At 41.1% G+C, this 12,001-nt stretch overlaps 1 protein-coding gene across 7 annotated transcripts in view; it reads left to right on the top strand.

The window, feature by feature from the left end:
• Positions 1-12,001, top strand: part of ZMIZ1 (zinc finger MIZ-type containing 1) — a 346,192-nt gene that overhangs the window by 117,287 nt on the left and 216,904 nt on the right. For all 7 annotated transcript variants that reach the window (XM_065670720.1, XM_065670724.1, XM_065670721.1 and 4 more), the window contains exon 3: positions 5,312-5,394. The gene's annotated coding sequence lies outside the window, so the exon portion shown is untranslated. The remainder of the gene's footprint in view (positions 1-5,311; positions 5,395-12,001) is intronic.

Raw genomic sequence — 12,001 nt, forward strand, 5'->3', positions numbered from 1 at the left:
TCAGTCTGCTGACTCCTTTGCAGCCCTCGAATCTGGGGTGTGGAGCTGAGAAGAGAGGCAAGGTGCAGTGCTGCCCCAGGAGCTTCAGGGTTCCCAGGAGAGCAAAGACATGGATAGTGGCGGTGTTGGGTCTGTGGCTTTAGGTGCTCTAGGTGCATCTTCAATTCAGTTGCATCATGGAAAAGAGGTTCTTTTAATGATTGGATTTTTGTGAAGTTGGGAGAAGCAAAGGATTTTGGTTTTGTTCTAAACTGGAGATCATGATACTGCTTACTGCTGCTGTTAGGCCTTCTATATGTAGGGCGTAACACAAACCTGACATTCCCTTCCATCTCAAAGTGAGTAAATTACAGCTTTATGGCATCTACATCTGAAAAAAGTGCACTCCAGTTATGTTTTCTTTTTTTTTAACTAATGCAAAATACAAGCTTGAGATGGATTTCATTTCTGTTTATGTAGGGAAAAGAAACTAAGCATAAACTTTTGGTAAAAATCAGAAAAACTAATTGAGGAAATGGTGACTGAATAAACAAAACTTCTGCTTTTACCCCGGTGAAAAGTAAAGCAAAAATTGAAATACTACTGGGATTCTTTCTTATTCTGCTCTTTCTCTGTCTCTGCCCAGGAAAGGAACACACAAACCTCCACTAAGCTTAGTGTCTCTCTCTTTTTCACCTCTCCAAACCCCCCACCTATTTTGCATTGCTTACTTTAGCAGTATTTTATGCTTCTCTTTCATAAATCTAGCAGACTCTCCCTTTTTCGAGAGGACAGCATCCTCTGCTTGTCAGGCATACACTCAGTGTTGATCTTGAGTTGCTTTAGAATTTCAAAATAGAATTTCAAGTCTCTGAAAACTCCTGAGTCGATAGAGGATTATGGTACCTAACAAGGACTGCATATAATACTTAAACAGCGTGTAGAAGTGTTTAGAATTTCCTGTTTAGCAGAAGTATGCTTGTTGATCAGTAAGCTTATTTAGGAAGGACAGCCCTTTGTATTCTTCACTTATGACCCAGTTACAGCCCCGTATAAATGAGAACTTGGGATTCTGTGGTTTTAAAAGCCACGGTTTTAAAACCGTGCTGTGGTTTTACAGGAATTTTGGGTTTGAATATATTCTGTAGTTCAAGTATAGTGCTGGAACTTGGAAAGAACTTGTGAAAGCGGAAAAATACCCGGAATTTGCACCTGCCTTATGTATTTCCATAAGAAAATTGTACAACAGACTCATGTCTATCTTTGCAGTATTTCTGGTTTCCAAGGATTTATTTGTGTGTGTTTTGTATTTGCCATCTCGTAATTTTTGTTTGGGTATGTAGAGGCCAAATGGTATTTTGTTTCTGGAAGCTGAAGGTTTTGCAGCTCAAGTCCAGTGCAGGCTGAGTACTGAGGTGTAGACAGTGAGATATTGAGGTCCCTCTTGCTTTCCTCAGAGGATAAGGCTGAGACACAGGGCTCTAGGAAGATCTATGATACTCCAGGAACATCTATAATAAGCCTGTCTCTCAGAACTGCCAGGTACCAGGTGGGACCAGGATGTGATGAGAAAGCAGGGAAAGTTGTTTGTGCTTGACTCAAGTCCATTGCAATGTTACAGCTGAGATGTGGGAGGCCTAAAGATGAACTCTGTGCTGCCTCCCTGTTGTTGGATTTCTTCCAGTTCTCGCCTTCAGTGTTTCTTACATTCTTTTAAGACTTGCCATGATGCACAGTTTGCTCTGGGTGTTTCCCTTATGTATATTGACCTTTTCCATTGATTCATCTTGGCAAAATCACTAAGAACCAGAATGCCATGTTAAGAGAAAACTGTTGAAACTGTATGGAATATTGGGCCTAAATTGCTGGGTTTGGTGGCAGGGGCTGCAGGGGAGGGGGACATCCCCTGGGCTGCCCTGCAGGAATGCCCCTGTGGGACCGCGGCTGCCCCAGCTGGAGCTAGGACATCCTTGGCAGACTGGGACTAGTGGAGGAGTAGACCAGGCTTGGATGGGAAATCGAGTGAAGCAGCAAAGAGCGGTGGAAGGACCGATGAGAAGTGGGGAGGAGCAGACAAACCACGGAGCATACAGCCCACAGTCACCTCTGCTGCCTGTTGCCTCACCAAAGGCGTTGGACTGGGCTGAGTGCAAGGCATGGCAGAAACAAGGGAAGTTAGATTAAGAAAGGTGTCAGGAGAAAAGGTGTTTGGCTGAAGTTGAGTCTTGGGAAGGTGGAGGAAAAATTTCCCTCAGTATTTGCTGAACTGCTTAGTTTCCTTTTTTTTCCCCACACAATTCCCCAAACAGTAAATAAAATGTGTTAATTGACAATAAATAAAGTAAAATTAGGTAAAGCTCCCTGAGTTTAGGTTGTTTTGCCCACAACACGCAGATAATGAATTTTGGGGATTCTTGTACTTCTTTGCCAGTTTTTGAGTCTTTGGGGTTTACCTAGGCCACCTTTACAGTTTTGCTTTTGGACTTTGGAAACATAGAGATACAGTCTTTAAAAAAAACAAGCAAGCAAGAATATGAAAGCTAAAATTTGTATGTGATGATGAGACTCTGGAGAGCTGGCTTCAGGAAGAAGGCCTAGTATTGCAGGAGTCATGATCAAATCACCAGAGTTGGCAGCCCTTCTGTGTTTGCTCTCCTTCCTCCTCTCACCTTCTGCAGCCTTCCCTGCTTGTATTGGTCCTCTCCTTCACTGTATTGATTTTTATGGTGTAATCTACTCAGAGCAAGGGTTCTGTCTGTTATGTGGTTGTAATGCACCACATATGCATTGCTATAGAAATAATCTCATACAAAGTGCCTGGCATCCCAAGCATCAAGCAGTTCATAGCCAAAAGAGCATTTGGCCAAAGCCCTGTGTTTTTTGTGCTCCCTCTGCTGGATCTGGGAGTGCAGGAGATAATCTCTGGCTGAGTGCTGCCTATTCCCCTCCATGCTCTTTCCTGTTCACACCTGGCAGCTCCCTTACTGGGCACCGGTGGGTATTTGTGAGGATCTGTTGCGTTCCAGTGCCTTCTTGTGCAGCTGCGTCATGGGACATGAACAGGGTATGAATGTGAAAAGGCTGGAGGTTGTGCGGCACCGTGTTGTGTCACAGTGAGGCCATGGTTTCACACCTGGAGAAGGGTGATTGATGCTAGGCTTAAGGTCTCTTCAGTTGTCCTTTTCCCTCTCATCTGTTCTCATTTTCAGGTGTAGCCTGCTACCCCAAACTACAGTGAGACTGTTTTGGGGATCTCCCTAGAAACAGGATGAGAGAACAGATCATGCTTTAATAAAATACTGATTTTATCATCAGAAACTGGTTCCTGTGCAGTGTGTTGGCAGAGCTGGGGCTGCTATTAGGGCCAGGAATGGACAGGGGCAGTGGTGGGGCAGGTGGTACAGCCCGTGGGCAAGGTTGCATGGTGGAACTAGGGAGCAGATGCTGGTAGAGACAGATGTCCTTAGAATCAGCTTGGACCTGATTTACAAAAAGTGGTCTGTGATGTAAATTCATAGACAAGCTACTAGGATAGTGCTTTTGAGAGGTGCTTTATGAAACAAAATGGGAATTGTGGTGCTAGTTTTACAGACGGGCAGAACTGAAGTGTAGAGGAGGGGAGCAAAATGTTGGCTCTGTGTATTGCAGTAGTGCAGTTTAAGCTGGTTTAAACAGCCTCTGTTCCTACCCTCTGCCATTGCGGCTGATCACTCCTGACCTGTGCCTGCTCCCTGTGTTGTGTTGGCACAGCTGTTTATGAGAAATTAGTTCCCCCAATCCAGCTAACCATGCAGCTGCACAAATGCGGGGTTGGACAACTTATACAAGCATCCAGGAGAGAGAAGTGAGAGGTAAAGTTTAAGCTGCCAAAGAAATGCTACAGCCCAATTTGCCAATGTCCCATCCTGTTGCACCTGAACTGGTACCCAGCTCCTGGGGCAGGCGGAACAAAAGTTTATCCTTTGGAGGATCAAACTTGCAAGTTGTATAAATAACTAATTCCGACTTCATTAAAGACCTCGTCTGCATTAGCTGAGAAAGTCATGTTAACACATACTAAATCTGAATCAATTAACATGTTTTTCCTGGCTTGTATAAGCAGTACAAAAGCACTGGGGAAAACTTCTGGATGAGAATAAATCTGTTCCAGGGGAAAACATTCACAGTTCAATGAGGCCTTAAAAGCCAATCATTCACCCAGGGTGCCTGTCAATACGTAACTTCTCTAAAATTGCCCTTTGTTGTGAGGCAAGAAAACCAGCAAAGCTCCTGTCTGAAGCAGACAGTCCCTTGGTGTCACTCTTAAGTGTTGGGGTGGGATGACTGCTTCTAACCTATAGTTTTCAGACACGTTTTTATTCTTTGTGAATATCAGTGAACAGAATAAATATGACTGCAGAACAGATACTGAATGCAACTAACAAGTTATTTGTAATAACTTCATGTTTTTCTTCTGCGTTTAAGTCTCCTCTGACTTTCGCATCATAGGAATTGTGATAGAAGTGTCTGCTCCCAAATGTGGTCCTTGGAGAGGAACCTGGACTGGCTGTGGGTTCTTTTTCTGTAATACCTGCTTTTTCATGTTTGATGGAAAACTCTTTTGCATGAAAGTTATTTGCAAGTTAATCAAAAGGGAAGGAAAATGTAGTCATCATGTTGCTTTCTTCAATATTTGCTGAGGTTTGGAGCCTAGTGGTAAGGCTGTAAGGACACCTTGTCTGCCTGCTGAAACAGCATGTAACAAGATACATACTGCCCGTAAACATTTCCCTGTCTCCCTTCGCAGTCTTTCTTTATAATTAAAAAGCATTTCCTAGAAGTCATACTGCTGTGCCAACGTAATCCATAAACTTGTCTTGTTTTACTGCAGACAGTATGGTGGTTTTGAGGTGTTTTGGCATATTCCCCTGAGCAGAGTTCGGGGGTTGGGGTATTTTTTTTAATGGCACTTGGCTCACAACAGTCAGTGATTTATCATTTATAAAGAGAATAAAAGAGACTTCAGCATGACCTTTAACTGTAAAGAAATATTACCATTTGGCTCAGGAAATTTTGATATAAACCTCAGTAGAATTCTTGTTATCTTTTCCTTGTCTCGTTGTTACAGGCAAAAAAACCTGTAAGACTTAAACTGCTGGAGTGAGTCTTAAAAGCTTGGAGGGTGGTAGAGCTGAGCTGGAGCCTCGACCCAGTCTGAGATCTGGTCCTTCAGGCTTGGTCCTGGTATTCCTAAATGCTCTTCATTCATTTCAGGTCTGTTCAGTGAGCTGCTTCGAATATTACCATGTTATGCAGGAGAAGGGAAGCATGATGTGTCTGTATTTTTTTGCAGGTAAATGGAACTTGTTATGTGAGGGCGTTGAAGAAACAGCCCCCAGCTACCGAGAGGAAGAAAGGCCAGTGGGAAAAATTCAGGTAGGAAAACTTTATGCACCATCAGGCAGTAAACACACACGTGAGCTTTCAGTCTTTTTCCAGACACTGCATCGTGTTTTGTGCATTAAGGGCTGATCTGGTCACTATCAAAGTTTATTTATTGTTTTAAAAAGCAGTCCTGTTTGGTCAATTGATTGCAACAACAAAACACTGCAAGCCAAGCCCTCAGCATAAACATTCCTTGGGCTATCCCTGGTACATTATTGATCCTGATACAGAATACAAACAAATTACTCTTTGCATGAGCCGTTCGAGCTATAAAACGGGGGAGTAATATGTTCTACTTTCTGCCAATAAATGTCTATTTATAATAAACAAAGTAGAAATCCCTGAGTAGAAATGAGCAGTAGTTTCAATAATGTGGTCAATAGCTCATGTCCAGCTGTTGTACAGAAATAAAACACAGTCGGCACTCCAGGGTTTCTGTTGTCCCCCCACCAATAGGTAATATCATCTTTGCCTTATTTCCAGTGCAGTTCAGAGCTTCTCAAGAATTTGGTCCACATACTAATTTTCTTGTGGACCAGCTGCCTTGCTTTACACTGTTATGTGGGTCATCTCCACTTTCACTCCTTGTCACATCCCTGCAACATTTCCTTATACTGGGAAATAGCATTCAAGACACTTCCACGCATTTGCAGTTGTTCTGAATGCGACTGAAATTAGGGGAGGAGGAGTCAGTACCATGTGACCATCACCACCAGTGTGCATGGATGACAGCTGAACCCATTTCCAAAAGGAAAAAAGTTAATGATCTGCTCTACCCTGCTCATATAATCCTCCCTCCCCCTCATCCATATTTTCAGTGCTGCACTTTGATGAGCTACAGATAGTTGACCTGAAGGCATTTCTTGATGAACATTTCTGTCTGCTCTCAGACTTGAAAAACTCAACCTTTTCATGAGCTGTATGGGAGAAAAATGTGTAAGACTAATATTTATAGGCTGAAAGAGGGGGTAGAGGAAAGACTGAAGTGTAAAACTTGCTTCCAGCAGAAGTGCCATCCCTCTTTTACCTCTGATAATTAGAAGCATTTTTGACATGGCTACAAAAGCAAGTTAGTGGTGTGTGCCTGCCATTGGCTGTGCTTTTGTACTGCAGGACTGTTTTCCTTTTTGTACAATGATGCTTTCTTCTATTTTGTTTCAAGACAAAACGGAAATTTCAACTGATACTCAACTATTATGTTATGATTCATCCGTACTCCTACATTTAAAATTATTACTTCTAAGTACTTACACATGTAAAAACTGGAAGGTTGTTATTCAAGTTCACATTTTGAGTACTTTTTCATAATGTTTAGTAAAGTTCATGTGAATAAATCCTTTCATTAATAGTTCTAACTAAAATCATACTGAAAGACTAGGAGGAGGAGAGGTTTTAACTGCTGTGATTTTTGCCAGGAAAAGATCTTGTTATATTAAGAAATACAATATTACTGATTGTAACTGTAATAGGAGATTTAGAGGACATTGCAAATAGTTTTTACTGGTGCCTTAGAGAGTATGTTTTATTTTATGCTTCCTGAATGTAGGTCTTAGACTTCGGTCTTTAATTATAAAAAATAGCATGTGCAGGCACAGAAATACAGCAAATAAATAAAAACCCCACCCTGTTTCAAAACTGTATTCCTGAAAATTTCCTGGAGATTTCCCTGGACTTGGATCCTGGTGTGTATTAAAAAAAATAATAAAATGAGAAAATCACTGTTTTGTAAAGGAACTTGGGAAAGAAGTTCCTTGCTGTGCCTTCGGGTCACGTGGCCTCACTGCTGTAGAGCTGGAATGTTTGCCATGGTATTTCCGGAGGCTTAATAAACACACAGAAAGAACAGGAGGGTGAGGAGGATTTCTTTTTTAATTATTATATTCCCCCTCTCCTCCTTTCCCTTCTTTTTTTGGCAGCCTACAGGAATTACCCTTTAGGTGTAGAGTTTCGTTAGGAATCCAGAAGAGTTTATCCAGAAGAGTTTTTATCTGATCAGTCCAATGAATTTTTAGAATTCATCTGTTTTTTTCTAAGAAAAAAATTAAAAGCTATTTGGCACTAGTTTTAATTGCTGAATTTGTCTAGAATTATTTTTTACTTAATGTGATACCTGCCAACCTACATATTAAGCCTAACTCCGCTATTTAGATGGTGTTACTGGTTTACTTTTGGCATGTGTCACTGTGAGTGGCATTCAGTAATCTGACTTGATAGCTGTCATCTTGCAAGCTAGAGTAGTGCAAACAGAAGATGAGCACTCAAAAAAGGTTACAGCGAAGAGCCATTTCCTAAGTCCTGCTGCAGCATAGAATCCCCAAGTCAAATGAGAAAAGCAGAGAATTAGTTCTGGCTCCTGGTATATGAGGGTTAAGATTATGCAGACCTTTTCTTTCTAACTGTAGGAGTGGCACGTGCTCCTTTGGACACTTTGCTAACACCAGCTCAAACCAGGATTGTGAGCATCTCTGTGTTAGTCTGTAATGTCAAGGATATGTTATGTCTTGGTGGCAAAGTGGGCTGCAGGAGACCCTGCACTCTCTTTCACCCCTGGGCTGGTAGAGGTGCACCTTCTCCTCCTCCTCATCCCTTCCCCTTCCAGCCGAACTCAGCTGCTTGTTGAACAAGGGCAGAGAACTGATACGTTTTAAAAATAACCTGGCAAAATGGGGAGGGAGGGGGAGGATCAATGGACTATTTTTAACTTAACCAACTCCGTTTGCTACACAGTACCATTAGGTTATCCTAAGGCAACCAGGAGGGGTAGGGGGAGGGCAGTGCAAAGGGTAACAAGCAGCCAGAGCCAGCTTTGTCGCTGCAAAAAATCACCCTAGCGATGTGGCTGTGTGTTCCATGAGGCTGCTCAGGGCATAGTCAGTGGAAGGTTTATGACCACATCCAGGTGGGCTTGTTGCTGAGTCATATTACTGACTGCAGCAAAAGTTACTGACAGGCAGCATGGTTTTGCCTTATAGTGTTCCTTTAAGCTATGAAACAGTAGATTCTCCCTTTCCTTGGAAGAGTCTTGGCGTAGGAAGAGTGAGGCAAAGACACAGCAGGAAAAAAGGTGGAATGTTTGACTAAAGGGAATTGTCCATCCCAAAACCAGCTTTGTTAACAGAAATAGATGGAAGAAAATAGGGGCAGCTTCCTCACTAAAAGAAAATGGGAAGAACTGTTTGGGGTGGTTGTAGTGATAGTTTTGGAACTGCTCCCATGCTGTAGGAGTAGACAGATGGGGTACAGCAGTTGCTGTCTAGGCCACTGATGTTTGAGTCAATTCTGTTTGCATTTCTGCAACTTCAAATCCGTAAAGCTGACTTGAGGCATGCTTTGAGTCTAAAGGTAGACGGCTGAACCGGTAATGTTGCCACTGTTTCCCGAGTGCACTGCCCCTTGTCGTGTCAGTATTGGGGAATGGTGACTATAGGGGAATGGAGAGTCCTTTTTTCCCCCTGTTTACCTTGGTGGTTATTGGTAGAAAACTCCTGGATCCTGTGGCATAAAACGCATACTGCGATAATTGGTCAAAGTCATCTGGATTGGGCTCGTCTAGAATGGTGGTGCCTACAGGTCTGTGACTAGAGCATGTCCTGAAGCTGTTGGACTGCTACATGTAGGGAAGAACATAGTTTCAACAATCATCTTAACTATAAATGCTCTGGTATTTGTAAATTATCTTTTGTAAAAGCAAGCCATGATTCAAAGACAGACTTCTGATTTAAGTTGCACAGGATCTGCTTGTATATGTGGCTTTTTTTCCAAGTGAAGGTATAGAAATGTGGAGAATTACCCAAGAAATCTGAGTGAGATATTGGTAACTTCTTCTGGGAGTTGTCTTCAGTGCTGTGCTTTTAGTAAAAAGCTGTAGCGCCTTAAGTTCTTCAGACAGCAGAAATGTACAAGAGCGTCCCTTTTTTTTTGAGATGTTCTAGTGTTTTAATCTTGTTCCTTAGTATATCTCACTGTTTGGTAGCTTCTGTGCCTTTATGAGAATGTGCAAAGATTTTTTATAATTTTATAATGATAATATCTATATCTGAATAATACTTTCCATGCCATTTCATTTTGCCCCTTGACATCTAAGATTTCCCAAGCCTTTATAAGGAAACTTTGTTGAGGCAGGCCATCGGGAATCATGGTTGAAACTTGTTCTCAAAAGCTCTGTTCTTAATTGCCTTTGACAGTGGCTGGGAAAGATGTCACTTCAGCATAGTGAAAAGCAACCAAAATAAATTATATTTTTAATGAAGGATTCTCTGTCTGGATGAATTGATACTGGCAGGACAGTATTGGTTAAAAATAGAAGAACCTCCTGCAGACACATTGCAGTTTATCCTGGTTTTATTTTGTCTAAAGAAAAAGCAATGTACACATCTTGAGCATAGACAGGCCTTGTAGTCTGAGGTACTTCCTTTGGCTGGTGGCTTCTGATTTTTTATTTTATTTATTTTTGTATAAGTAAGTATTGCTTTGAAGGGAGACCAAATAGAATCGGTATTCCAGTATTCTGTTTATCATGTGACAGCATGGGAGATTGCTGTATCCGGTACTAAACCTATTTTATGGCGATAGGGACAAGATTCCTACAGCCTTGTAAAGGATGCTAGCTTGCATTCCTCTGTGCAAAGAAGTATTTCCAAAAGAAATAATACACTCATTGAATATTTATTTTTGTTCAGGACAGAAGTATTTGTAGCTGACTGGCAAATATTTTACCTCTCTATCCTCCCTTTTCCTCTTAATCTTGTTTATCGCCTCAGTGGTTTTTTTCCAACTATTAGAAATGTGTTCTTCTAGGGTATTTTAGATCAGCTGCTTTACAAGTCAAGAATTTGTATCTTTTCACTGAAAGCATATGTAATGAAAGGGACTGAATGGGTAATTCAACTTGTATAGCTTACACACATGTATATTGCATATATTAGACATACTCTAGATATATTGGATACATGTGTGTAAGTTGAGATCCTGTTTCAGAACAGTCTGTTAACAATTGACTTACATATGCATTTTTAAATGTCAGACACATTTTAAATAAGGTTAACTTAACCTGCAGTAATAATGCTGTTGCAGATTTTTTAAATATGTTTCATATTGAACAGCGTTTAACTAAATTCCTCTATTTAATCTTACTGAGGTTAGAAAATGCAAGTTAGAACTGTTTTTTCACACCTTTTATTAGGCCTTAATATTTCTGATAGCATAGCTTTCTTTTTGAGGCTTGAAGTGGGAAAATAGAGAAATTTCTTTCTTTCTCAAGACAAAAGAACAATGCAAGTGTAATTTCAGCTTTCAGTTTTTCTTTTGTCTGTGGCCAAGTCCATCGCTTAACCTGGTATGATTAATCCAGTTTGATTTGTTCATGTTTTTAGAAGTTTATGAAAGGACAGGGAAAAGGGAAGAAAAAAATTCTTTTGAAGCACCTATCAGTGGTTCAAATGCTGCCTTGAATCATAAAGATATGTATGACTGAGATGTGTGCTACCAGAACACAGGAAATACTCTGTGAAATACCAGCAGGAGTATGGCCCGAGCTGACAATCAGGGCCAGGTATTTGTGCTAGTTGAACTTTGCTGAGAATTTACAGTCTGCACCACAGGTCAAACTAAGTCTTTAGAAAAGATTTTGTGCTAACAAATCATGGAAAACCTCCATATACACAAAGTAATCTTAAATCTCGTAAGTGAAAATAAACCTAATTGAGCTGCAGAATGTGACATGAGAAGTATGTCTGCAACGCCACGTGGGGTCCCTTCTCTCACTCGCTTGTACCTGTTCCATACAGCAGAAAGCTCAAACAACTGAAAACTAAAAATATTGTTTTACAGAGTGGGAGGAAGGAGAAAACAGACATGAACACCACCTTTCAAAGATACCAAGTGTTGGCCACAGCAGCACTCTAGTGGCAGAGAACTCGACAAAATAATAGTATATTGAATAAGAAGGTGTTTCCTTTTGTTGCTTTTGAACAAGGCACTTTACTGGCATTTCCTCTTGCTTGTGTGCTCTCTTACTGGGTGGGCATAAGCTCACTAATTTCTGCAGGCCAGTTTCTGTTTAACATAGTTTAGTAATGACCGTTTTATTAATGTCCTTTTAAATTTAAACATTCCTAGTCTTTTCAGGTGGTGTTCTTACCATACGCTTCCCTACTCCCTCCAGTGATTTTTATTGCTACCCTTTGATTTTTTGTCTGGTTTTGCTCTGAATCCATAAGTTTCCCCTGCACTATTTAGGAGAAACTTAAGTTTCTCCTAAACTATTGCCAACCACCAGATTATCACTGCTCCTTTAATATTAACTGTGGCATCAGAGGAGTGCTATTTTTTTTCAGGTCCTAGTTTGATAACAGATTTCCTTCTCTGAGCTTGTTCCTCCTCTGGACTGTTCAGATGTCCACTAAGTGGAGTGCATTCTTCTGTGGTTGGTGGGATGGATGTCTGGCCATGCAGAGATTTAACATTTACTATTTCATATTAACCAGTTTATGGCCGTTTAACATCTACTGTATGGTAATGAAGGTTTTGGGTTGTTTCGGGGGGTTTTTTGTCTTTATTAACCTGGACCTAATAAAAGATGGGGAACTAGAGGTGGAGT

The sequence above is a fragment of the Lathamus discolor genome, chromosome 3 (assembly GCF_037157495.1).
Source record: "Lathamus discolor isolate bLatDis1 chromosome 3, bLatDis1.hap1, whole genome shotgun sequence".
Taxonomy (NCBI): domain Eukaryota; kingdom Metazoa; phylum Chordata; class Aves; order Psittaciformes; family Psittacidae; genus Lathamus; species Lathamus discolor.